Below are 25,025 nucleotides of genomic sequence, written 5' to 3'. Positions count from 1 at the left end.
ATGAATAACCCAAATAGTAAAAACTAGATTTTTGAACTTTTGAATAATACTAATCCTTCATATATATGAAAAAAACTATTACTTAAAATGTTTATGTAGTATATAATTATCTTTTTATAATATAATACAATATATTAAGTAAAATAATATAAAACTATATTATAATATGAACATGTATTATAATATAAAATATATGATGTAATGCATGAAATATATTTTATATAAATTTTATTACTATCCAAAATTATGTTACATAAAATATCTATCTAAAATAATTTTATTATATATATGTATATATATAATATATATGTGTATATATGTGTGTGTATATATATATATATATATACATATATATGTATAATATATATATATATATATATATATGTATATATATATGTATATATACACACACACACAACACATATGTATTTTTTCCAGTTTACATCTCACTTCTTGGTACTATGTAACTACTGATACATTTTGTAAATGCTAAGTAATGAAGCTATAATATTAACCTACATTCTTAACAATTTACAGGCATTATCTTTTGTACCACAGAAATCCTAGGGGGTTTGTTTTTGAGGGGGAAATCTACATAGTTCTAACCACTGCTATTAAACTCAAAAGGAAACAGATTCCTGCATGCCACACATTGATGTAGAAAACCATGAATTAACAATATCTATGTCGTATTATACTTTTTTTTGGTTAAACATTTCTCAATTACATTATAATAGAGTTAAGGCCAAAGTCTGAGTGTTTCAGTTTGCTTGCACTTCTATGTCATCTCTATAAATCTAAACTATGAAGCCTAAACATTTTAAATAAATTTGCTGTGATTATATTGTAGATTAAAAGTAAATCTAGAAAATTAAAATGACTATTCTGGTAACAGGTGTCTGTGTATTCACTGGGCAACATTAAATTTTAATATAGTGTCTGTCTTTAGATGAACTTGGCATTAGAAATGCTAGCTTTGAGGTATAGTGCCTTCTAGGCCTTAGTTTCTTCTTGTGATATTGATAATAGGAACAAATCAATATGTCTATAAAGTATTTTATTCAACTAATGCAATGGGCTAGTTAATAAAATAAGCATTATTATTGCAATTTTGCAGATGTCATAACATTCTGAGATTAAGAGAAGTATTCATTTTCATACTGCTAGTTAGTATTTGAGACAGGATTTTAACCGAAGACTTCTGTCATAAGTCCTGAACCCTATTTACTTGGATTACATGATCTCCAAGGTCCCTTCCAGATTTGAGTCCATGATTCCACAAGCAGGAGTGACCAAGAAAAATGAGTGAAAATTGGCAAGAGAGTATAAAGGTCAGATTTGGAGTAGAAAATCATAAATGTAGTTAACCATTCAATTTAAGATGTCATTGTGATATCATCTAAGCAGAGAACGTTTGGAGCTGATTTAGAGGTACTTTTATATAGTGATTAATGTTATTAGGACACTGTAACATTATATAATGTTATAGGAAATTTTGATATCTATGTATTGTTTAGGGTGCTATATAGGTTATGTTGAGTGGAAGATGGGCTAGAATACTATAAATGTATGGAACGATCAGTCTCTGGGACGCACACTGAGGATCCTAGTGCTTTAGTTGAGTTTTATTTGTGCATGCATATGGATATACATGTTTGTGTGTGTATGTGTGTACACATGCCACACACATACCTCTGTTATACATATACATGTATATACAGATGGACATACATGTGTATATATACACATACATATATGTACACACATGCACACACATGTATACATACATGCACACAGAACTGAAGTTAGACAAATTCATCAAGAAGATTGAGATCATGCTCCTAAAGCATACCGCATTTGTCCAGACTCTGTCCTCTCCTGAACTAGGACAATAACCCTATCTGGCTCTAATTCAAAGTAGAATGACACAAAACACACATACTCATATTTATATGCATACATACATGCACACACATACACACTGTTCTTGATTCCTATGTCTTTATAAGGACACTTAGATCATAAGAATTGCTTGCCAAAGCAAAGACATCCCTATTCTTGATCTGTATAATATCCTATAACTCCAAACTTTTTTGTATGTTGAGGGCTGACATGGATGTCCAGAAGTCATGCAGTTCAAAATATGAGACTGGAGAAAGTTAAGGCTGGTCTTAAGGCTGAAAGAGGACAAATATGACATCACTATGTTGGGGTCAAGGTACAATGTGTTTGACTGTGGCCAATAAGACCAATATGAGCTCAGAAGGCTCTACAACAGATTGAGTGCAAATAGTCCATATGAACATTTAGAATGGAGATACCTTCTTTCCAAATGGTATGGAAAAGTAGTGTGGAATAGTAGATAGGCAGTCTTGAAGCCAGGAGGATCAGGGTTCAAGTTCTGCCTTTGACACATACTGTCTATGTGACTGACTCCGGGCAAGTCATTTAACCTGTTATTTCTCTAAGCAAGTCTCTAAGGTTAAAACTTGCAAAGAAAGTCGTGAGCTGGGTTAATACAGGGAGGCCTTCACCCAGAAGATCCATATACTAGTGAAATCACAGGTACATTCATTCTCTCTCTCCTACATTATCTGTATGTAGGTGATGATTGAACTACTAGAAGTGAAAGAATATCCAGATAAATAATTGGAGGATATAATTCAGAACTTTGGGAAACATCATAAATCAGTAGAACTGGTAAAAAAAAAAGTTCCTGTAATGCAGTAGTCACTTAATAAATATTGATTGAAAACTTGTCAACTAGGCCATTCTTATTTAGGAAAAGTAATGGATGAAGGTGTTTCAAGGGTTGTCCAATCAAGTGTGGAATGCACCAAAGAGGTAATGAATGACAGCTGGTCCATACTCTATGCATGCTTATTGATGGAAAATAAGGATTAACTTAAGACCATTGGTTTTGCAAATCAGGAGGCAATTTGATAAACTCTGAGAGAACCTTATCAAGTAACCAGGTGATCTTGTCTTTTCCACTGAACTAATTGCTGAGGCTCAAAAAAGAAATAAGAGATGAAGAGTAGTAGTAACAAAGTAGAGGCAGTGAGTGTAAACTGATTACACTTGCAAAGTATTTCCTTCAAAAGCTACTCTTTTCAGCATTAAATTCGATGTTTCTTGTTTTCAAATTGCACACTTCCCAAAACCCACTCAATTTTCTTTCTGATGCTCCCAATTATTTCATAATATTCCAAATTTTGGGCACAATGAAAAATAATTTCACGTTAGGGGAAAATATGAAAATCATTGATGTGGAAAGTTCCTATGAGAAATTTAGAAAGAATTTCTTCTACATACTATACATGAATTCTATAGGGAAGAAAGGATCCATGGTTTACTAATTTGGGATGGCTGCCCACATAAAGGTCTAGACTTACAAAGCTGGAGTGGGCAGTATACAATGTGGGTGAAATAAAACCTCACTATACTCCCAAAGTCACCCCCCCCTTCCAGTAATGTGCAAATGTGTCTAAAGTTCCATCTTTTGGTTTAAGCAATAATTTTCCCAAAAGTCTCCTATCAAAATCCAAACCAACATACTGTGCAGCCTCCAACTATTCAGAACTGTTTTGGTTAGATATCATAAAACTCCACATTATCCAAAGAACCAAAATCGTGTGTCACCCGGTAGAGACACAAAGTGCTTCAGTAGGCTGTGGACAATTTCTCTTTTCCACATAAAGAGAGCTAAGGGTGTGTAGGTAATTATTGTTTGAAGAATCAGCAAAAGACTGGTGTGGCTACTGCAACCTCATTGGTAGGAAGCTAAAGATATTTAGAAAATGATGAATGTTGGAGGCTTTGCAAAGATTCAGAGCCAAGCAGATCAGTACATTTAATAGCACAGACACTCTGCAGTAACTGAAGAATATTAACAGAGTTTATGTATTTACTTATTGTTCCTTATGTTAGCCACTGATTTCTTGGCCTAACATTCTATATAATTTGTTCCTAAGCTATGTCTTTTCATTCCACAATGCATGTTGGAAAGATGTGGTGAAAACTAGTTATTAATCAGTGTATTCCTTTCCTCTAGGCCGTTCTATCACCTTGCATATTTATCAGGGAAATGGAATTATTTTAGACAATCCAATATCTGGCTATGTCAGAGTAATGTGCAACATCACCTCTTGACCTGAGTTAATTGGAATGAATTTCTGAAGCACAATAGGGATTTAGAAAGCTAAGTATGGTGAGAAACAGAATTCTAATTGAAATTCTTGGTTTGGTGTTGAAAGATGAAAAAAGGAGACAGTTTCAACAGTAACCTAATTAATGACTCTCCTTTTTTATATCTTGGCAACTTGTTAAATATTGAATTTTTTTTTTTTTGTAATCAGCTAGTTCTTTTCAAGGAACTGGGTGGTCTTATCTTTCCACTGAACTGATTGCTGAAGCTCAAAAAGAAAATCATTTATTACTTTACCATGATATAAATGGTACCAATGAAGTTTTTACCTGAATCTTTTACTTATATTTATTCATGTTTACTTTAGGAGAAATTTTTGGGAAAGACCAAGATGATTTAGTGTAAATTTATATTTCTCTACTATAGTAAACACTGTGATTTAATTGAGAAAAGAATAAGGGATTATTTTTGGAAATAAAAAGGACTTAAGAGATCACCTGGTCTAACATTGCTTGAATTCCTCTAAGGAGAAAAAAATTCACCACCTCCTGAGGCAGTCCAATCTACTTTTTTTTTTCTTTTTTCTTTTCTTTTTTTTTTGTTTGTGAGGAAGTTGGGGTTTAAGTGACTTACTCAGAGTCACACAACAGCTACTAAGTGTTATATGTCTTGGCTAGATTTGAACTAAGGTTCTCCTGACTTCAGGGCCAGTGCTCTATCCACTGTACCACCTAGCTGCCCCACCAATCTACTTTTGGACACCTTATTTCACTGACAAAGAAAGAGACACAGACAGGGACCACCCCTGAATCACATAGGTAGTAAATGATAGAGTCAGGATTTGGACGTAGGTCATCAGAATACAAATCTGGCACTTAGAGATAAGCAAGTGGATATGACAGAAAAATGAACAAAGGAGAGGAGACGAGAGGAGAGAAGAAGAGAGGAGGAGGAAGAGGATGTGAAGGAGGAAGAGGGAGAGAGAGAGAGAGAGAGAGAGAGAGAGAGAGAGAGAGAGAGAGAGAGTTTATGTAGTGAAAAAAAGAGTTAAAATTTGAATGAGGATACACTTGAAATAACTTCCATTCTTATGACAGAATTGGAGAGGGACTTCTGTAGGCTTCTAATCCAAGACATAAATAAAAAGATTCCATATTATAATAATACAACAAATGGTTGTATAATCATTAGAGATAGCATGACAGTGTGTAGAGAGCTATCCAAGAAAGCATGTAGCTTAGAGATTATATAACTCTGGGCAAGTGTCATGACCTCTTATTTTCCCAGATTTCTCTATATGTCTAAAAGTTGCAGATTTTCATTGATAGATGGAGTTTCCTCATTTAGAGTTCTGGCTTAGGTGGTATAGTAGATAGAACACTAGAGTGAGTGTTAAGAAAACTTCAATTTTAATCTAGCCTCAGCTACTTACTTGTTTTGTGGCCCTGAACAAGTTACTTAATATCAATCAGCCTCAGTTTCCCCATATGTAAAATGAGGAGAATAATAACACTGACCTTTCATGGTTGTTATGAGCATCAAATGAGATAATTCTTTGTAAAACTTAAAATGCCACAAAACATTATCTAGTAGTAGTAGTAGTAGTATTCTAATAAAATCACAGTTCTAACCAATTTATTAAGTGCCTACTATATGAAAGACATTCCACTAAGAATAGTATACAGTTTTTCATTTGTTTGTTAGAGGGTGCATACATATAACATTTTATAATTTATTACTTTTTCATCTTCCCAACAGATTTGTGAATGCAAGTATTATTTCCATTGTATAGTCCAGAAAGCTGAGTTCTGAGAAATTTAAGTGAATTACTCAGAGTCACACATGACTTAGGACCCAGGTCATATGAACTCAAAGCACATTTTTTCTACTAAGATATAGTACCTGTCCAGAAAGGGAGGAGTTGTCAGTGCAAGGGAATAATGGGAAAATATGGAGATTCAGGAATAGAACTGAGAGAGGCATGAAGGAGTGAGCATAGTTGGCCTAGACATTTAAATACTTTTTAGGTTGATTGGCCTGTTTTCCTTCAGGATAGCTCTAACTGCTAGGTTAAGTGGATGGTTTTGAAGCCAGAATATACGATTCAAATGTCGTATGACTCAAATGTCATATGACATTTTTCCTATTAACACACAGTACTTCTCAATATAATGGTCAATACAATTTTTCTCTTAACTCAGTGTTCTGATGTACAGGTCTTTACCTGTTATCCTATTTGTGGAAGAGAGACTAGTCTCATGCTCTGTACATCAGAAGTAGGAGAAATATATCAAAAGTTACAGAGAAGTAGATTTTTGTTAGATACAAGTCAAATAAAACTTCCCAGCAGTTAGAGCTATCCTGAAAGAAAATAGACTGACAGAGTCAATTCAACAAGCATTTAAGCATTTACTATGTGTTAGGTACCATGCTAAGCATGGAAAATACAAACACAATAAAAAAGAAAAACAGTTCCTACCATCATGGAACTTACATTCTGATATAGGAAGACAACACACAAAAGGAGGCTGAAGATTAAGCAAAGGGGGAGATACCAATATAACAGAATAATGGAAACATGTAGGCCTGAAGGAGTGAGCATAGCTGACTTTGGATACTTACTCAAAATGGTGTTTCTGAGAGGAACTTATCAATCAGAAGAAAGGATTATAGAAACAGTGGACTTTCCCAGGGTAAGAAGGCTGCTGGGTAATGGCAGGAAAGCACTAGGAAAGTTTGGAGAGTTAGGAAGAATAGTGAAGTAATCCCCTGGCTTTTGACATCTTCAAATGGAGCCTAAATGATCACTTTTCCAAGATGACAGAGAGGGGGATTCTTAGTCAATTAATAAAAAAAAAAAGTAATAGCCTACTATGTGCCAGGTGCTGTACTAGGCTCTGGGAATACAAGTTCACAGCATGAAACACTCATCATTTAAAAGGTGCTTATATTCTAATATGTTAGGTTGGAAGGTGGACTAAATGAACACTGAAGTCCCCTCTAGCTTCATGAGATTGATGATTTTTACTTATGAGGCTTGCATGCATATTTTATCAGTAATTAGAAACTAAGTTTAGAAAAAAAAATCTAATAAAGCAATGTCCCTGTCTTATCTTGGGAGTAGTAAGGAAGACTTGGATGATTTCTTCAAAGCTTAAGCCAAACATTTTGGTAGGTAGTAAACATTATAGAATATTTTATCAGACTCATTTTTTTTCTCTCAGAATCCTGTGAAAGTGTCACATGTGCACAATCAAAGATGCAGTATAATAAAAATTTCCTCATGTCTAAAGCTTTAATAAATACCTGCAGCAACTAACAACTGGCGTGTGCTCTTTTGGGGATTCAGAAAACTGATTTCCCTTAAATAAGGGTTTATAAGAAAAGGCAAAATTTCATTTGAAAAATTCCAGTGCTGTTCTCTTTTTAAGTAATTAACAACACTTTATTTTCAAATTTTATTTTAATTTTTAAATGAACCATAGAAATTTCTCAGTTTGCTAAGCTCTTCTCATTTCCTAAATTGCCTAGCACCCCATAAAAATAATATTATTTCTTCAACCAAGAATGATACCATTTTATTAAGATTTCTTGAAAGGGAAATGTAGGGAAAAGGTGTCAAATATGAGATCCATAGTCACATGCTGTGTGAAGCCAACAATGCTCTGAGGTGTAGCCAGAACCAGATTAAAATGTAATTCAGAAATATTTAACAATAATAAATGAAAATACAATAAAATATAGATAATGTTAATATATTGTTTCCTAAGCCAATTATGTGGCCAATCAGGATCTTTATAAGTTGTTTCGTGTCCCCATTTCTATTTGATTTTGACACCACTATCCAAGGAGATACAGAACTGGCCTCAGATCCAGAAAGACCTAAAATTAAGTCCTATCTCTGTAATATATTAACTATATGACCTTGAGCATATCACATATCCACCTACTGCCTAAGGCAATGCTCTAAAGCTCTAGATTGCAGAGACATTGCTCTACTAAATTTTTAGAGACAATTTCCTCTTTGGGGAATTCCCTATACCAGTAAAACCAATGGTACCATCTCAGTTCTCTCTCTTTACAAAGGGAAGTAGAGCTAAGGAAAGATACTTAAAAGGTAGAAGAGATATTTTATGAATATTTGCTCAAATATCATTCGGTCCACAAGTAATTTAGATTTCTTGCCACATTAAGGAACTCTTGTTTGTGAACATGTGAAATCTCAAAAAGTACCTGGTATATTTATTTTTAAAAGAAATTAATTATCAGACAGTGAGGGGATTTTAAAGAGAAAATTTTTTTCTCTGGTGGTGAAAAAACATTTTGAAAATAATAGAGGGATCTTGTTACCTTTTGTTAGATGGCATATATCAGACTAATTAATCGTGTTTAGAAATTGATATCTATTCACTAGTTGAGAAGTGCTTTGTTCAGGATTTTAAAGAGAAAACTGCAATTGCCTGTGATGCCAGGAGATGAAGAGTACAAAATGTCATATAATTTTTGAAAGAAGAGTGATTTTTATCAAAGACAGAGCCATAGGTAATGTGTTTAAACATTGAATTTACTTTGGCTTAAAGGAATGAAATTTCTCCCATCAGGGCTGTGACATAAATATTGTCAAAGGATTAGTTAATAAGTACTGCTGCCAAACATACGTGTGTGTGTGCTATGGGTCTATGTTCTGTATATAGTAAATCAGTTATTAAAATGTTTCAATATGCAGAGACGTTTTAATAACTGATTTATTATATACAGAACATAGACCCATAATACACACACACACACACACACACACACACACACACACACACACACGAATTTTGGCCCTAAGCAGTTATTTTTAAAAACTCTATATAGGTTTTAGATACATCACCAGAATAGATACCATGGAATTTTACAGAGGGCCAGAGGGGAAAGTAAATATTTACACATCAAAGAATAGATGGCACAAGGGGAAAATCTGTGTCAGGTAAACTTATAAACTAACCAGTAAACAGTAGGGAATCAAACTGGAATTTGTAGACCGAGCATTAATACTGGAATGATAGCTGCTTGGCATGCTCTTCTTCAGTCAATAAAGGTAATAAATGTGTGTCAGAAATTCTGTTATCACTAACCAGTTAATCACTGTAGCTAAAATTTAATTGCAGCTAAATTCTGCAAGCTCAAGCTTGTTAAGACATCCTGCTAGATGTCTTAAGAAAATGGTGATCATAAACTCAATACAGAAACACAAATAAACAAACAAACAATCTTAACACATCAGTTAAGACATGAAATAGGGAGGCTCAGAAGAATCTAGATAGCTTTGAGAATAAACTATACATCAACCACCCATCTAAGTGGATTTAGTCTCAATCCTCTGGTGGACGTGCCTATTGCCTCTAAGATTCACAGGCTATAGCAAATGCCTTACACTCAGAAAAAATCATAATTGTTGGGTTTGGGTGAAGAGGATAATCTAATCTCATCTCTTCACAGGATGATACTTTATTAGACTGACCACAGAAAAATTTAGTTGGAGTTACTATATGAAATGATGGAAATTGAGTGATATGATATCAGAGAGCATTTTACTTTATCTTTCAGCAGGTAGAGAATCTGAATGATGTTAAGAGATGTCTAGTTGACAACAGAACCAAAACTAGAGCCTTAGTCTCCTAACTCATAGGCCAGCATTCTTTCCATTATAAGTTGCTAGTGACAATGAATATTTTTTTTTGTGATGGTCAACTGTAATTGACTTAGTTCTTCTCAGTAATGCAATGATCCTAGACAATTTCAAAAGACTCATGATGAAAAATACTATCCATATCCAGAGAAAGAACTGGTAGAGAATGAATGCAGATCAAAGAATACTATTTTCACTTTATTTTTGTAGTATTTTTTTTCTTTTGTTCTGTTTCTTCTTTTACAACATGACTAATAGGGAAATGTGTTTTACATTACTGCACACATACAACCTATATCAAATTGCTTCCTGTTTTAGCAAGGAGGGAGGGAGAAAAACTTGGAACTCAAAATCTTACAAAAATGCATAGTGAAATTGTTTTTACATGTAAATGGGAAAAATAAAATATAATTTTAAAAAAAGAAAGTTTTTTAAAATGAAAAAAATTGTTTCTGCAATTTACTTAGTCTGTAAATGTCATGCACAACTTCTCTGAGCCTCTTTACTGTAATAATAATAATAAAATACTCTCTCATATGTCTATTTTCAAGAAAGCATTTGGTAAACCATTAAGTATTGTATAAATGTAAGCTATGTCAGTGATGCAGAAATACTAAGCAATTTAAAAAAAAATCACTGATTATTAAAAATGCCAATGACAAAAAATAGGTTGTAGCAAATGAAAAAATACTTGGGAATAGTCTCAGTCTTTGTTTCCCTAACTAATTTTGTGAAAAGTCAGTCCCTTTCCTTTGCCCAGGAAGTCACACATCTGGTCAAAAAGTATTCTGCTTTAATGAGAAAGGAAGAAGTGATAAAAAGAACATTTCAGGGACATTTTCAAGAAGGAACATTAAAGACCTTCTCTTGAAACCAATGTTCATTCAGCTTTAGATCCTATGCCCTCTGTAACTCAAGCTACAGAACAATACAGTGATAGATATTAATCATGATGACTGTAAGCCATCAAGAATGAACTGAAACAAGCTCATTTTATTCTTTATACTATGGCAGGTATCATAAGATCATAGACTGGATCAGGAATGGATGTTAAAGGAGAGTGAGTTATTTCAGACCTCAAAGAGGTTCAGTGACTTACCCAGGGTCATACAGCTAGTAAGTGCCTGAGGAATCTAAATCTTGTTCTTTCTTACTCCAAGTCCAACACAGTCTTGTTGTACCACTGCCTCATAAATGTCTTCCATTTTAGAATGATTTCAATCAAAATTTAATTGAATTTTTTATATTCTTTTAAATATTATTTATTTTTAGTTTACAACATTCACTTCTACAAGATTTTGAGTTCCAAATTTTTCCCCATCTCAGCCTTTCCCCTGCCCCAAGATGGCATGCATTCTGAATAACCCTTTCCCTAATCAGCCCTCTCTTTTATCTCTCCCTCTTTTCTCTTAACCCCTTCCCCTTCTATCTTCCCGTAGGGCAAGATAGATTTCTATACCCCATTTCCTGTATTTCTTATTTCCCAGTTGCATGTGAAAACAAATACTTTTAACATGTTTTTAAAACTTTGGGTTCCAAATTTCCTCCCTTCCTCCCTCCCCACCCACCCACATTGCAAAGGCAAGAAACGCGATATAGGCTATACTATGCAATCATGAAAAACACTATCGTAGTAGTCATGTTATGATTTCCTTAAGCCTATCCTTCCCCCCATTTATTCCATTTTCTCTTTTGGTGCTGTCGGTCCTCAGAAGTGTTCGCTTCTGATTGCCCTCTCCCCTAATCTGCCCTCCGGTGTATCATTGCCCTGTTCTCTTGTCCTTCCCCTCCCCCCATTTTCCCGTAGGGTAAGATAGATTTGCATACCCAATTGAGTGTGTATGTTATTCCCTCCTTAAGCCAAATCCTATAATTATAAGATTCATTCATTCCCTCTCACCTTTCCCCATTTCCCTTCCACTGTAAAAGCCTTTTGTTGTCTGTTTTATGTGAGATAATTTACCTTGTTCTACCTCTCCCTTTCTCCTTCTCCCAGTATAATCCTCTCTCACCCCTTAATTTTATTCTCCAGATATCACCCCTTCACCTTCAACTCACCCTGTGCCCTCTATCTATCTATCAATCTATCTATCTATCTATATACTTACATACATATATATTTTTACCCTCCAACTACCCTAATACTGACAAAGGTCTCATGAGGTTCGACCTTAATAAGTTTGTCATGATTTCTCTTTCCTATTTACCTCTTCATGTTTCACTTGAGTCTTGTATTTGAAAGTTAAAATTTCTATTCAGCTCTCGTCCTTTCATCAAGAATGCTTGAAAGTCCTCTACTTCACCTAATATCCATTTTTTGCCCTGAAGGATTATACTCAGTTTTGCTGGGTAGGTGATTCTTGGTTGTAATCCTATCTCCTTTGCCCTCCAGAATATTATATTCCATGCCCTGTGGTCCCTTAATGTAGAAGCTGCTAAATCTTGTGCTATCCTGATTGTATTTCCACAACACTTGAATTGTTTCTTTCTGGCTGCTTACCAAGATTTTCTCCTTCACCTGGGAACTCTGGAATTTGGCTACAATATTCCTAGGAGTTTTCCTTTGAAGATCTCTTTCAGGAGGTAATTGGTGGCTTCTTTCAATTTCTATTTGCCCTCTGGTTCTAAAATATCAGGGCAGTTTTCCTTGATAATTTCTTGAAAGATGATATGTAGACTCTTTTTCTGATCATGGCATTCAGTTAGTCCAATAATTTTTAAATTATGTCTCCTGGATCTATTTTCCAGGTCAGTTGTTTTTTCCATTATTTTCACATTGTTTTCTAATTTTTCATTCTTTTGGATTTGTTTTATAATGTCTTGATTTCTCATAAAGTCACTAGCTTCCAATTGTTCTAAGGAAGTATTTTCTTCAGTAAGCTTTTGGACTTCCTTTTCCATTTAGCCAGTTTTGCTTTGTAGGGCATTCTTGTCCTCATTGGCTTTTTGGACCTCTTTTGTAATTTGGGTTAGGCTATTTTTTAAGGTGTTCTTTTCTTCAGTATTTTTTTGGGTCTCCTTTAGCAATATGTTGACTTGTTTTTCATGATTTTCTTGAATCACTCTCATTTCTCTTCCCAGTTTTTCCTCTACTTCTCTTACTTCTTTCTCAAAATCCTTCTTGAGCTCTTCCATGGCCTAGGACTGATTAATATTTTTTGGAGGCTTTGGATGTAGGAGCTTTGACATTGTTGTGTTCTTCTGGTTGCCTGTTTTTATCTAAATATATCAGAATATAGCATAACATATAGAAAGATTCTATGATCTGATTTTTTTGGTTCAGTTTGCTCATGATCCCAGCTAATTACTTGAGTTTTAAACTTTTTGTTTCAGTAGGCGTCTGCTTCCAGTGTGTAGAATGTGCTGTCCCAAGCTTCGGGGGTTTTGTATAGCTGTTTTCAGAGTTACTTCTAGGGACCTATAAATTTTCCATTCTTCCAAGGTGGTATGATAAGGGGCAATGTGTTACTCTTTTCCTGGCCTGTGCTCTGGTCTATGAGTGACCACAAGCACTCTTTTCTGCCTTGGAACTGTGAGGAGGATTTTTTCTGACCACCACTTCAAGCTCCACCACTCCAGTACTCCTCCTCACCTTAGGACAGCCACTTAGAACTGTTACCCAGATCCAAGCAGGGCAAAGCAAGAGATTCCTGCCTCAGCACTTGCAAAGAGATCCCTGCAATCCCCCTATGATCAGCCACCAATTCCCCCTCAGTCTGTGGGCCAGAAACTCCAGAGGGAACTGCTGCCTTGGGGCTGCAGCTGGCGATGGGGCTGGGACCACTCTTCTCTCTCTCACCACAGTCACAGACTTTTCCCACTGACCTTCTAAGTTGTCTTTGTTGTCTGTGGTTTGAGAAGTCTGGAAGCCACCACAACTACTCATTATTCAGTCCTCCGAGGCCTCTTCCAGGTTCATTGAGGCCTGTTTTGCTTGCATACCCACTCCAAACTGTGCTCCTTTCCCCACCTGGTACAATATACCTTTCTGCTCAACCATCCAGGCTGTTTTGGTTAGAAATTTGTTTCACTATGTCTTTTTGTGGGTTCTGCTGCTTCAGAATTTGTTTAGAGACATTTTTACAGGTATTTGGAGGGGAGTGGGGGAGAGTTCAAGCAAGTCACTGCTTTTACTCTGCCATCTTGGCAATGAATATTTTTCATTCTGAAAAAGTAGTGAATTTGGTTCAGAGAATAAATCCCATTTACCAGTAGAAACACTTGCTATGTTAAACAAGGTTGCCTCATCTTTTAGCATGAATGACTAGGTAGCACAGTGAATAGGGTACTGGGCCTGAAGTTAGGAAGTGCTGAGTTCAAATCTTGCATCAACGATATACTGGCTATATGACCCCAAGCAAGTCACTTAACTTCTGTTTGCCTCAGTTTCCTCAATATAAAATAGATATAATAATAGCACCTACCTCCCAAGGTTGTTATGAGGATCAAGTGAGATAATAATTATAAAGTGCTTAGAATAGTGTCTGGCACATAATAGTAAGCATTATATGAAAGTCAACTTTTATTATTAATAATGATAAAAATAGCTAGCATTTGTAAAGTATTTCAAGGTTTGTAAAGTCCTTTACAAATATTATTTCATTTGATCTTTACAACAACCCTAGGAGATAGGCAGTATAATTATCCCCATAATACACATGAGGAAATTGAGGTAAACAAGGATTTGTGACCTTTGTGGGTCACACAGCTAGTAGGTATCTGAAGATTAATTTGAATTTGGGTCTTCTTGACTCCAGGTCCAGAATTCTATTCATTAGGACTCCCAGCTATTTCATACTAGCCACTTACCTGACTTGGCCTTGAAACTGCATGTTTCATTTGCATAAATTAGTAGCCAGTATTGCTTTTAGGATTATAGGACTCATGCAGAGTGAGGAGGGTCCTCAAAGTTCAGCCAATTCAATTCACCCACTATGACTAAATCCATCCAGATGGATTGGTCAAATAGTCTTTTCTCAAAGATATCCGAAAAGATACTTTTCACTCTCTGTAGGTTGCTTCTAAAGAGAAGAATCAAAACTCCTGTCTACTACTATATTCCACCAGCTTCAGTATTTCCTAGAACACAGTTTCAGAGGTAGTGACTGTCCTCAGGACTAAGCCTGTAGTTGCCTTAGATCCTGGGTCCTGAACTATGTGGGCAAACAAGGTCAAATATCTTTGCCTTTCAGTTCCCCTGTGTTCCAAACAGGATTCTAAGTCAAATTCAACAGATAAGGAAGAAATTCAACCAAGCAGTTAAGTAAATGTAAACAAGCAAATAAATAAGAGGAAGAGGTTTGCAATCAAAGTAATTGGAATCCTCCTATCTCAACTCTGTTGCTAAGATTTGCCAGGATGCTGATGCTATTGATAAATTTTCTGTCAGTTTTCACTCACTGCACTCAGCATCCTTTCAGAAATGTTGATTAGACCTTTTTTAAAGGTGGGGAAAAAATGTGGTTCAGATTGTCTAAGTACTGTTTTGGGAAAATCTTGAGCAATATAGTTTCTAATTTATGAATATAAACATTATTTCCTTACCTCTAAAATCTCTAGCTTTCATTCAAATCACAGCTCTTAGACAAGACTTTGTTTAGACCTTCACCCATTAAAGCTTTTTTTCTTTCCTTAAAGTAGGAGGGAAAAACTTATTAGTTGATACGTTTTATCCTCCTCACCCCCCCAACCCAGTCCCCCAGCCCAATCACACACACTTCTAGCAAAGTAGAATATAAATTCCTTCAGGACAGTGATTATTTTAAGGTTTGGCTTTATGTAGCCCAGCACCTTGTCTCAACCCTTTGACATAGAAATCATTGCAAGTTCTTTTTGGAATTCCTTTTGAAAGATGATTAACATAATTCCTTGGGTACATAAAAGGTACCCAGGATTGTAATGGGAATCAATCTCTTTATGCACCTCTGTGTCTTGGAGATAGGAGGTTTCATATGGGAAGGAATTTGGGACTGTTTCCAAATAACTTTAATTTTTGATTTCAGACACTACCAGGAATTAATACAACTTTGCAAGAGGGAAGTCCTGGGAAGTATGATCTAGTGGACCTGCGTCCTTCCTCTAGAAAGAGCAAAATAAACTTCATGAGGACAAAGTCAGAGCAGCATGGCAAAGAAACAGTTTGAAAAACAAACAAACAAACAAACAAAAACTGTCTCTGTCTCTGCCTCTCTGTATCTCTCTGTCTCTGTCTCTCTGTTTCTATCTCTCTGTCTCTATCTCTCTGTCTCTGTCTCTGTCAGTCTGTGTCTTTCTGTCTCATTTTTTTAGAATTTATTAGACTGTAGGCTCAGTATCAGTCATCAGTGTGATGTATAAAACAAAAATGCTAATCTCAGAATGCATTAAGAGACATAGCTTTCTGGGATGAAAAGGAGGTAATAGGATTGCTATTCTCTATAATGGTCACACCAGTACTATAGTATTGTGATCAGTTCTGGGTACCATAATTTCAGAAGTACCTTGATAATCTGGAGATTGATAATGATAGCAACCAGCCTGGGGAACTACCTTGAGTTCATGTCATACAAAAGCATGTTGAAAGAAATCAGGATATTCAGCCTAGAGAAGAACTCTCATTAAAAGAAGAAGAAGAAACAAAGAAAGAAACAAAGAATTAGGCTTATGTTTAGCCTTAGAGAAATAAAAGTGACATGTTCAGGCTTAATTTAAGTTAAAAATGCTAAAAATAAATTCTATATAAAATTGGAATACTTTACCTCTAAAAGTATTGAGACCTTAATTATGAAAACCTCTATAGAGCTATTCAAATAGATGACCCTTTGTAGGGTATGTTGTATTGAGCATTCTTTGGGGCCTATGGACTGGACTGGATGACACTTCCCACTCAAGAATCACACAATGTAACTAAGAGCTCAGAATATATCAGACTGTGATAGCCCTTAATCTGGTTTCCCTAGCAAAATGCTACACAATTTTGGGCAGATTCCTTGAGTTGTTCCTTGTCACTGCCATTAATTGCTTTCTAGAGCAATTTCTAGGTCTTTAAAAAGAATACAATTGAGCTGTCTAAATTATGAATGAAGTAGTATTTGCTTATGGAAGTTATGGAACAATAAGATGGAGGGATGGAAACCAGGGAGATGAGGTAAAAATCCCAAATAGAAAAGGGTGATGAAAGGAAATTTGAGACATTTTGAGCAGCTTAAGGAGCCACCAGATAAACTACAACATGAACCAAGGTTTAGGGATGGGGTATAATAACAGCAGCAATAACAGTAGAGTACCTTCTATATGCCAAGAACTATATTTAGCACTTTACAAGTATTATTTACTTTGGTCTTCACAACAACATTGGGAAGTAGCTACTATTATTTTCCCTATATTACAGTTAAGGGAATTAGCTTAAGTGACTTGCCCAAGATGGTAAAGCTAGTAAGTGAGGTCAAATTTTAACTCAGGTTTTCCTGACTCCATGCCCAATAATCTATTCTCTTTGCCACCTAGCTGCCTATCTGTATGTCAATCTATTCTAATAAAATAGAATAGATTCCACTTTTTAATTCAGTCAAACATCTACAAAGCACCTATATGTGAAAAGCATAATGCTAGGCACTGGGTATGCAAAGTCAAAAACAAAATAGTTCTTAACCTCAAGGTGGTTATATTCTACTGGAGGAAGATGGCATGTACATTGATAAGTATAAGAAAAATAGTTTTAAAAATTTCAATGGAATTTTAGAGCTGGAAGGAGCTTCTTTATGGACATTTCTGAGGAGGGTACAAATCAGCTCGCTAGGGATTAAAAGGTAACTCTCCATTTCCCATCAATAGATCAGATTGGATTTTACTCCAAAAAATGTCATACTCCCTCTTTTCTTCTCAGCTTCCTTTTATGTGTTGTCTTCCCCCATTAGATTGTAAACTTAAACATGGTGTCTCTTTCTTTGTCTTATTTATAGCTTCAGCACTTAGCATAGTACTTGGTATATCGTATGTGCTTAATAAATATTTATTGAATTTATTTGTAGAAAAGTATAATTCCTTTACAGATGACAAGGAAGAATATTACTCCTAGATACTCCTAGTAGAATTGAATCAATGATAAGTGATTTTGGAGTAATTGAAATAGATCTAGGGAACAATTAACTTGAAGGTCTAAAAAAGAGTGATGAAATATTTCCAGAGAAGGGAATTACACGTGAACAACCAAGACATAATTTATATAAGGGTATGAAAAAAGTTATTGTCTAACTTTGGAGCAAATTCTGCCATACTTCCCTGAGCTATGGTTCCTTGTTCACTTCCTATTGATTACTCAGATATGTAACTGGTTCTCACACAAAAGACATACATATTTTGCCCAAATTAAAATAAGATCCAATAACTTAACTCACAATAATTGTGACATTCTCCAAGGAGAATGCTATTAAAACCTGAACAGAACATAAATAATTTTGGGTTTGAAACAAAATGGTACAAGAGGAGGCACTACAGCCGGACTCTCCCAATATTCCCCTCCAAACATCTTTAAAATAATACCTTAAATAAAATTCTGCAGTGGTAGAGACAACAAAATGTCAAAGTAAGACATTCTCCCAACCCAAGACAACTTAGGAGGTCAGAAGGAGAGATTTGTGCTAAGGGTGGTGGTGTGAGCTGGCCCAGAGCCCACATGAATGCAGTGCCAGTGGAGAGACCTGGTGGTAGCAACATCACCAAGAATTCCTTTGGGAGCACTCAAACCAGAAATGGTAAGGGAATTGGAATGTTGGTCAGAAAAAAAAAATATATTACAGGAAGAGGCACTTCCGGGAGCTAGGATGGTGGAGCAAGCAGTAAATACCCATAACTCTCCAAACAACCATAAGATAGTGCCCCCAAACAAATTCTGAAACAACAGAAGTAGCAAAAAGATGGAGTGAAACAATCTTTGAGACCAAGAAACTTGTAAGATTTGCAAGAAAGGTCTGTATTACTCAGATTAAAGGGGAACACAGTCCAGAAGAGGAAGCATCCCAGCAAGCCAGCAGCAAGCCCTACCTCAGCAAACCAGAGGTAAATCCTGAGCCCCAGTGCAGTGGATCAGGCGAATACCAATCCCAGAATGCCCCAGAACCAAGGGAATGGGCAGACTCCAGCTCTGAGTCTCCATGTGCTTCAGCATAGCCCTGGGCAAAGAGGAAACCTAAAGTGGCTAGCCTCCACATACTTCAGTGTGGCCTCCAGCAAACAGGTAGACACCATCTTTATGGGTATCTAAGGAAACAACTTGGCAGTTTAGTTTGAGAAAGAACCTCAATGTCTGCTATCTTATCCTGCCATGTGATCTTCAGAATTTTCCTAAGACAATTCAAATGGAAGTGATTTAATTTCTTGGCATGGTGCTGGTATACAGTCCGGGTTTCACAGGCATACAACAATGAGGTCAGCACAATGGCTCTGTAGACCTTCAGTTTAGTAGTCAGTCTAATACCTCTTCCCTCCTACACTTTCCTTCAGAGCCTCTCAAACACTGAACCAGCTCTGGTCAGTCAATGTCAACCTCATTATAGATGTGTACATCCCTAGAAAGTATACTGCCAAGGTAAGTGAACTTAAACATAGTATTAAAACTTCTCCATTTGCTGTAACCTATGGTTCCACACATAAATGGTGTGGTGTTGACTGATGGAGCACCTGTGTTTTCTTGGTGTTAATTATTAGGCCACAATTAGCACAAGCAATAGAGAATTAATCCATACTTTGTTGCATTAGAGCTTCAGAAGTTATATTGAGTGCAAAATCATCTGCAAACAAAAATTATGCACCAACACTCACTCCACTTTAGTCTTGGCTTATAGCCTTTTCAAGTTGAAGAATTTACCATCAGTGTGGTAGCTGACCTTGCTGCCCTGTTTATCCTCATTGAAGGCATTTGACAAGATGGCAGAAACATCACACTAAAAAGCATGGGAGCAAGCACAAAGGTATTACTGTCTGAATTGTCATGAAGCCAAAAATCTACCAGTTAGGTCTGAGAACTGCTATACGTGGTGTCTCTCTCTGGGAAAATTGGAGGGGATGACTTTGCATAGGGAAAGGTAGAATCCTCTTCAATCAGTTTTCCAATGTTCTAGTTCCCTTCTGAATAGAAGATTTTCTCATCTGGTTAATTATGAGCCTGGCTATTATACTCTGTGAATAATGTGGAACTTTTCTGTATGATTATCTGTATGACTTTTGCATGGAATCAAACAAAGCTAAGCAGTTTTTTTCCCTATTATGGCTTGTGTCAGATCTGTGCCCTTGAAGTGACAGTCTTGAAATTGTCCTAACCATTTCCTTCCTTCTTCCTTTTACAGCAAATTCATATAATCAGGATATGTGAACAGAAGTTTTGTCATTACATAATCTGTTAATTATAGATTAAAACAAAAAAAATCTGTTACTATAATAGAATAGAAATTGAAAAAAAAATCTTACTATTTAGATCTAAAGTTGTGGTAAATTCCTTATCTTAAGCAACAGAGTAAATGAGTTCATTTACTTGCCATCCACTTGCTAATAATTACATATTCACATATAAGATAAGGTCTTTGAAGTATCTCATTCATTCAAAATGATGAGGATACATACATATATATATATATATATGTATATATATATATCCTCAAAAATGTAGGGATGAGATTAAGATGTTTTCAAATTTAATGGAGTAGTAAAAAAGATTAGACTGTCAGAAATCTAAGAACTATATACACATATGTGTGTATATACACACAAATATATATATATATATTTGTCTGTCTGTATACGTGTCTATATACATATATATGTGTGTATGTATTTGTGTGTGTGTATATATTTGATTGGCTTTCAAATGTGTCTAATGGGAAATTCAGGCTTGAGCATGTTTTAGTAATAAGTTCCAAAAAGTGGATTAAGACTTCTGTACTTAAAATTGCATTAATAATTGTAAAGTATTTTAAATCAGGTAATTTATTTTTGGCAGTTTGAAGTCCCTGTCTCATAATGTTAAGAGACAGGAGGGTTCATTTCCAACTCTGGCCCTTCAGCCTGTGAATGACATTTTCCACATCTAATCACAGGGTTTAGGTACAGATAGAAAGAGCAAGTGATATGTAAAAACTGAAATTTTCTGAAGTTTCAGGTGAATTGTGGGTTCTTCATTTGTTATTCTTCTTATAGCTCTGTTGTTAATAGGATTAGATTCATAATGTTTGAGTTAGTATTCACCACATAAGCTATTTACTGGAAGAGCAAATTTGGGAGATTTTACTCAGTTGTATAGAATTTTGTTACTGGTAGAGTTTAACAGAGCTACCTAGGAATCTCTGCAAGTGACTTGGAACCAGGGAAGCAGATATACTAACATGAGACCCCTTCAGAGCTGCCTGGAGAATGAGACTTATTCCAGAATGTCAAGGGGAGATATTTTCATGAACTAGATAATTACAGGGGTCATCTGGGACTTTGGACAAATTGTGCTGATTAAATGAACATTGGTAGTGGATTACCAGATTACAAGAAGACTTGATATTATTTAATATTGATGATCATTATTGTATTATGTTGGCTTTTTTGTTTTGTTTTGTTTTATGACATTTATGTTTACTGAGTTTTCTCAGTGATTTTGGTGATATGTAAATCTCTCTTAAATTAGTACAAATTTAGTTTACCTATGGACCTTGTTTAATGAAGTTTGTCTCCTTAAGGGATACATGAGATTATGACTCTGCTTAACTAATTTTTTAACTTTTATGACATTGAAGAAAACATAAGATTATGATTTTTGTAATGTTCATGATCACAGTATACTTGCCTCCTTTTACAAGTTTAAAGTCTCCTAGTTTATAGGCACTAATGCTTATGGAAATTGATTTAGCAAAGCAACAGAGATTAGGATGATGCAATTGAAGACAGAGGAACTACATAGGTCTGATTTTGGTGTTCAGCCATAAACATGATTAGTACCAAAGGGGGATTATAGTCAGCCTTTGGGACAGAATCATTCTGAGTGACTCCTGTGTTGTAACCTTGCTCAACCTTTGGGTAAGGTGTTCAGCTAGACTTCATGAGAGGGATGTTTCCTTTAGAACTACTCCCTTATCACCTGAGGGCAACTTCCCTCATTTGAAGACTGCTCCTATCATCTGAGGGCTAATCCCATCTCTCAATTTGCTATAATGGGGAGGAATTAAGGATACAGTAATCTTACCTCCTCCTTGAAACATCTACTGATCAGGATTGTTTTACTCTAATATATAAATTGTTTTAGTCCTATCTAATAAAAGTACCTCTATGTTGGAATTGGGCAGCCAGCCCTACTACAACTGCCTAATGCTTTGTTAACTGTCCTGATTCCAACTTCTTGATGCCTCAGGGTACCAATAAACTGTTTTTGTCATTTCCTGAGTTTGCTTTTAGTTGACCTTGGCAAGGCTTGAGCAAGGATTTTCTTTGAACAAAATGACATGAATGTATGAACAGGACACTCCAAAAATGGAAGTCACCAGGAATAAACATTTAAAAATTACATACTACATGTAAGGATGTATGTTATGTTCTGATATTGGAATTTAAAACATTAGGTTTAATTTCCAAAGAGGTAAGTAGTAAGACATTTACTGTTTCTAGAAATTAGGGACAAGGACAGTTAAAAGTAGTTAATTCAACCAGAGATGGAATGAAATGGGACATGTATCCCCTTTCTTCAAGGGTAAATGAAATCTGTTATTTAAATCATGTATTAGGATATATTTTTTATCTGTGTGTACCAAGACTAGAGGAAAGGCCTGATCTAGAGAAAATTATACTTAAATAATTCGGGTTTCATTGAGCCCCATTCTTCTTCCATTTATTTTTGTACTTTAATGTTGCCTTTCTGGTTGCTTACTTGCCTCAAGCTATTCCCTATTGGTTCTTGACCCATAAATGCAGGGCTTCAATTCCAAACCATCTACTCACTCTTGCCACCTTTCCCTAATCATATTTCTTATTTTATATACCTTGAATTCGCAAAGTAACAAGAACTACCCTAATGCATGAATTCAAGTTTACAGGGAAATGGGAAAAATTGTGCCTGCCTCTTCTTATTTCTCTTTTTTCTTCTTACTTCATGATTAACACATTCACATTTCTAAACTGTTATTTTATCCTTTCATCCAATGGAAATATAGATATAGTCAATGGAAGAGGGACAGATTAGGGAAAGCTAAGGGTAGAATAGACCTCAAAGCATGTATATTGCCATGTACATTGCCTACACAAAAGATTACCTTTAATTAGCCAGATGTAGAGATCCCAGATCCACTCACCTAATCCTTTTCCTCTCTTCCAGTGAAAGGTAAAGAACTTACTTGGAACATATTTAGTCAGTACTCAAATATATTATTTATCATGTCTCAGATGTAGCTTGAAACATTGAGCAGATCTGAATTTATTTTATTTTAAAATGTTGTATATATGATGCATTCTCTGGCAGTAGTAAATAGAACATAGTCCAAAAGGGTAAGAAGTCATATAACACAGGGTTTTAAAAAATAATTTTTATCATAGTTATTGTAGAATTTAGCAGGGAATTTTTTTTTAACTATTCAAGCTGTTTTATCTCTTCTTGACAGACTGAATCATGTATTTGTCCTACTAAAAATGACTACTCATTTTTAGAAAAAAATATTTTTTCTAAAGAAACAAGCATGCCTTTTGCCACATCTTTCTGTTTGCAATCATCAAAACAAATATCATATAACTGAGATAATTTCATAAGTATTCTAGTTATAGTGAAGTGTATATATGTATGTGTATACATATATGTGTATATATAAAATATATGTATACACACATATATACACAGACATGTGTGTATGTTTTCATTCAACAGAAATTAAATTGTATAAAATGTGAGCATCAGCATTATGCTGAACGTTGTTATGCTATTACTACTTGATTTTTGTACAATAAACATTTGAGCATAACATATAAATTCAATATTTAAGTCTAGATTCGTTCTTGGGCTAAGCAATATTCTCCTGAAAAATAAATATATTAAAGGAGATTAGGACTCAAGTCCTTAATTTTCTCCTTAGAATTGTTCTCTAAAGCCCCTAATAGACCAAATATTCTATGAATTTGACAACTGTATAAGAAGTATGTAAAACAATTAACAATTCCTCATTGTTTTGCTATGCTTAAAACTAAAAAGAAAGGTTTAATGAACTGATATCTTCATCCTAGGGATTAAAAGCTAAACTCAATCATATTAGGTCATAATTTTAATGTTTGTGAATAGTTATTCATTATTTCCATGAATGTCAAACAAACCACTCATCCAAAAGATTAAGCTTTAATTTAGGTCTGTATTTTTTGTTTGTGTTATCTAAATGAACCACAAATTTATTGCATTATGATCTCTCCCTAAAGGCTGTGTTTAATATTTTTGCTTCTTTTACATTAACATAATTCTGTGTTTTAGCACACAGTCTATTTTTGTAAAGGTGTAAAATGGTTCTGAGAATATGCATATTTTAAAAGTGTTTCCATTTAGAAAACACCATTTTTCAGATCAAAATTCTTGACATTTGTTCTGTAGGTAATTTTCCTTTTATTTATCTTTGTGTTATATTTGTTTATCTCTGAGGGAAAAATGGTGAAAATCTTCTACAATTTTTATGTCACTACCTATGTCTTTTTTTTAAATGCCGTTATTCTTAAAATTAAATTTAAAAATTATACCAGGTGTTGCTTTTACATTTAACATCAACATTGTTTCATTATCTGTGGTTCCTTTGTCCTTCTTAATATTGTGGGTTTTTTTTTTAATTATTGCTTTGTATTATTGCATGATTGAAACTCTCATTTTTTTGGATCACCTGATGAATAGTAATTTTGTTACAGCCTCTCAAGTGTTTCTCATGCAACAATTTTCTGGATATTTTATACATCCTGTCTTTTTTCCCCCCATTTTATAGGATTGTTTAATCCATTCACATTTAAAGTTATGATGGCTAGATTTGTGGTTTCTTCAGTTTATTTATTTTTAAAATATTTTGGTCCCCTCCCTTTTTCAAGTCAGTTCTTTATTCCCTTAAATAGTTCTGCTTCTACTCATTTCATGCTAGACTATTCCTACAGGTTCTCCTCCCCTCAAAAAAAAATTATCCAGTTTGTCTAACCTATCCTAAGTTTAATTTTCTTGAAATGTTCACTTCTTTGTCTTGTGTG

The sequence above is a fragment of the Phascolarctos cinereus genome, unplaced genomic scaffold (assembly GCF_003287225.1).
Source record: "Phascolarctos cinereus isolate Bilbo 61053 unplaced genomic scaffold, phaCin_HiC Scaffold_2;HRSCAF=192, whole genome shotgun sequence".
Classification (NCBI taxonomy): Eukaryota; Metazoa; Chordata; class Mammalia; order Diprotodontia; family Phascolarctidae; genus Phascolarctos; species Phascolarctos cinereus.
Note: the sequence above shows the minus strand (reverse complement) of the source record.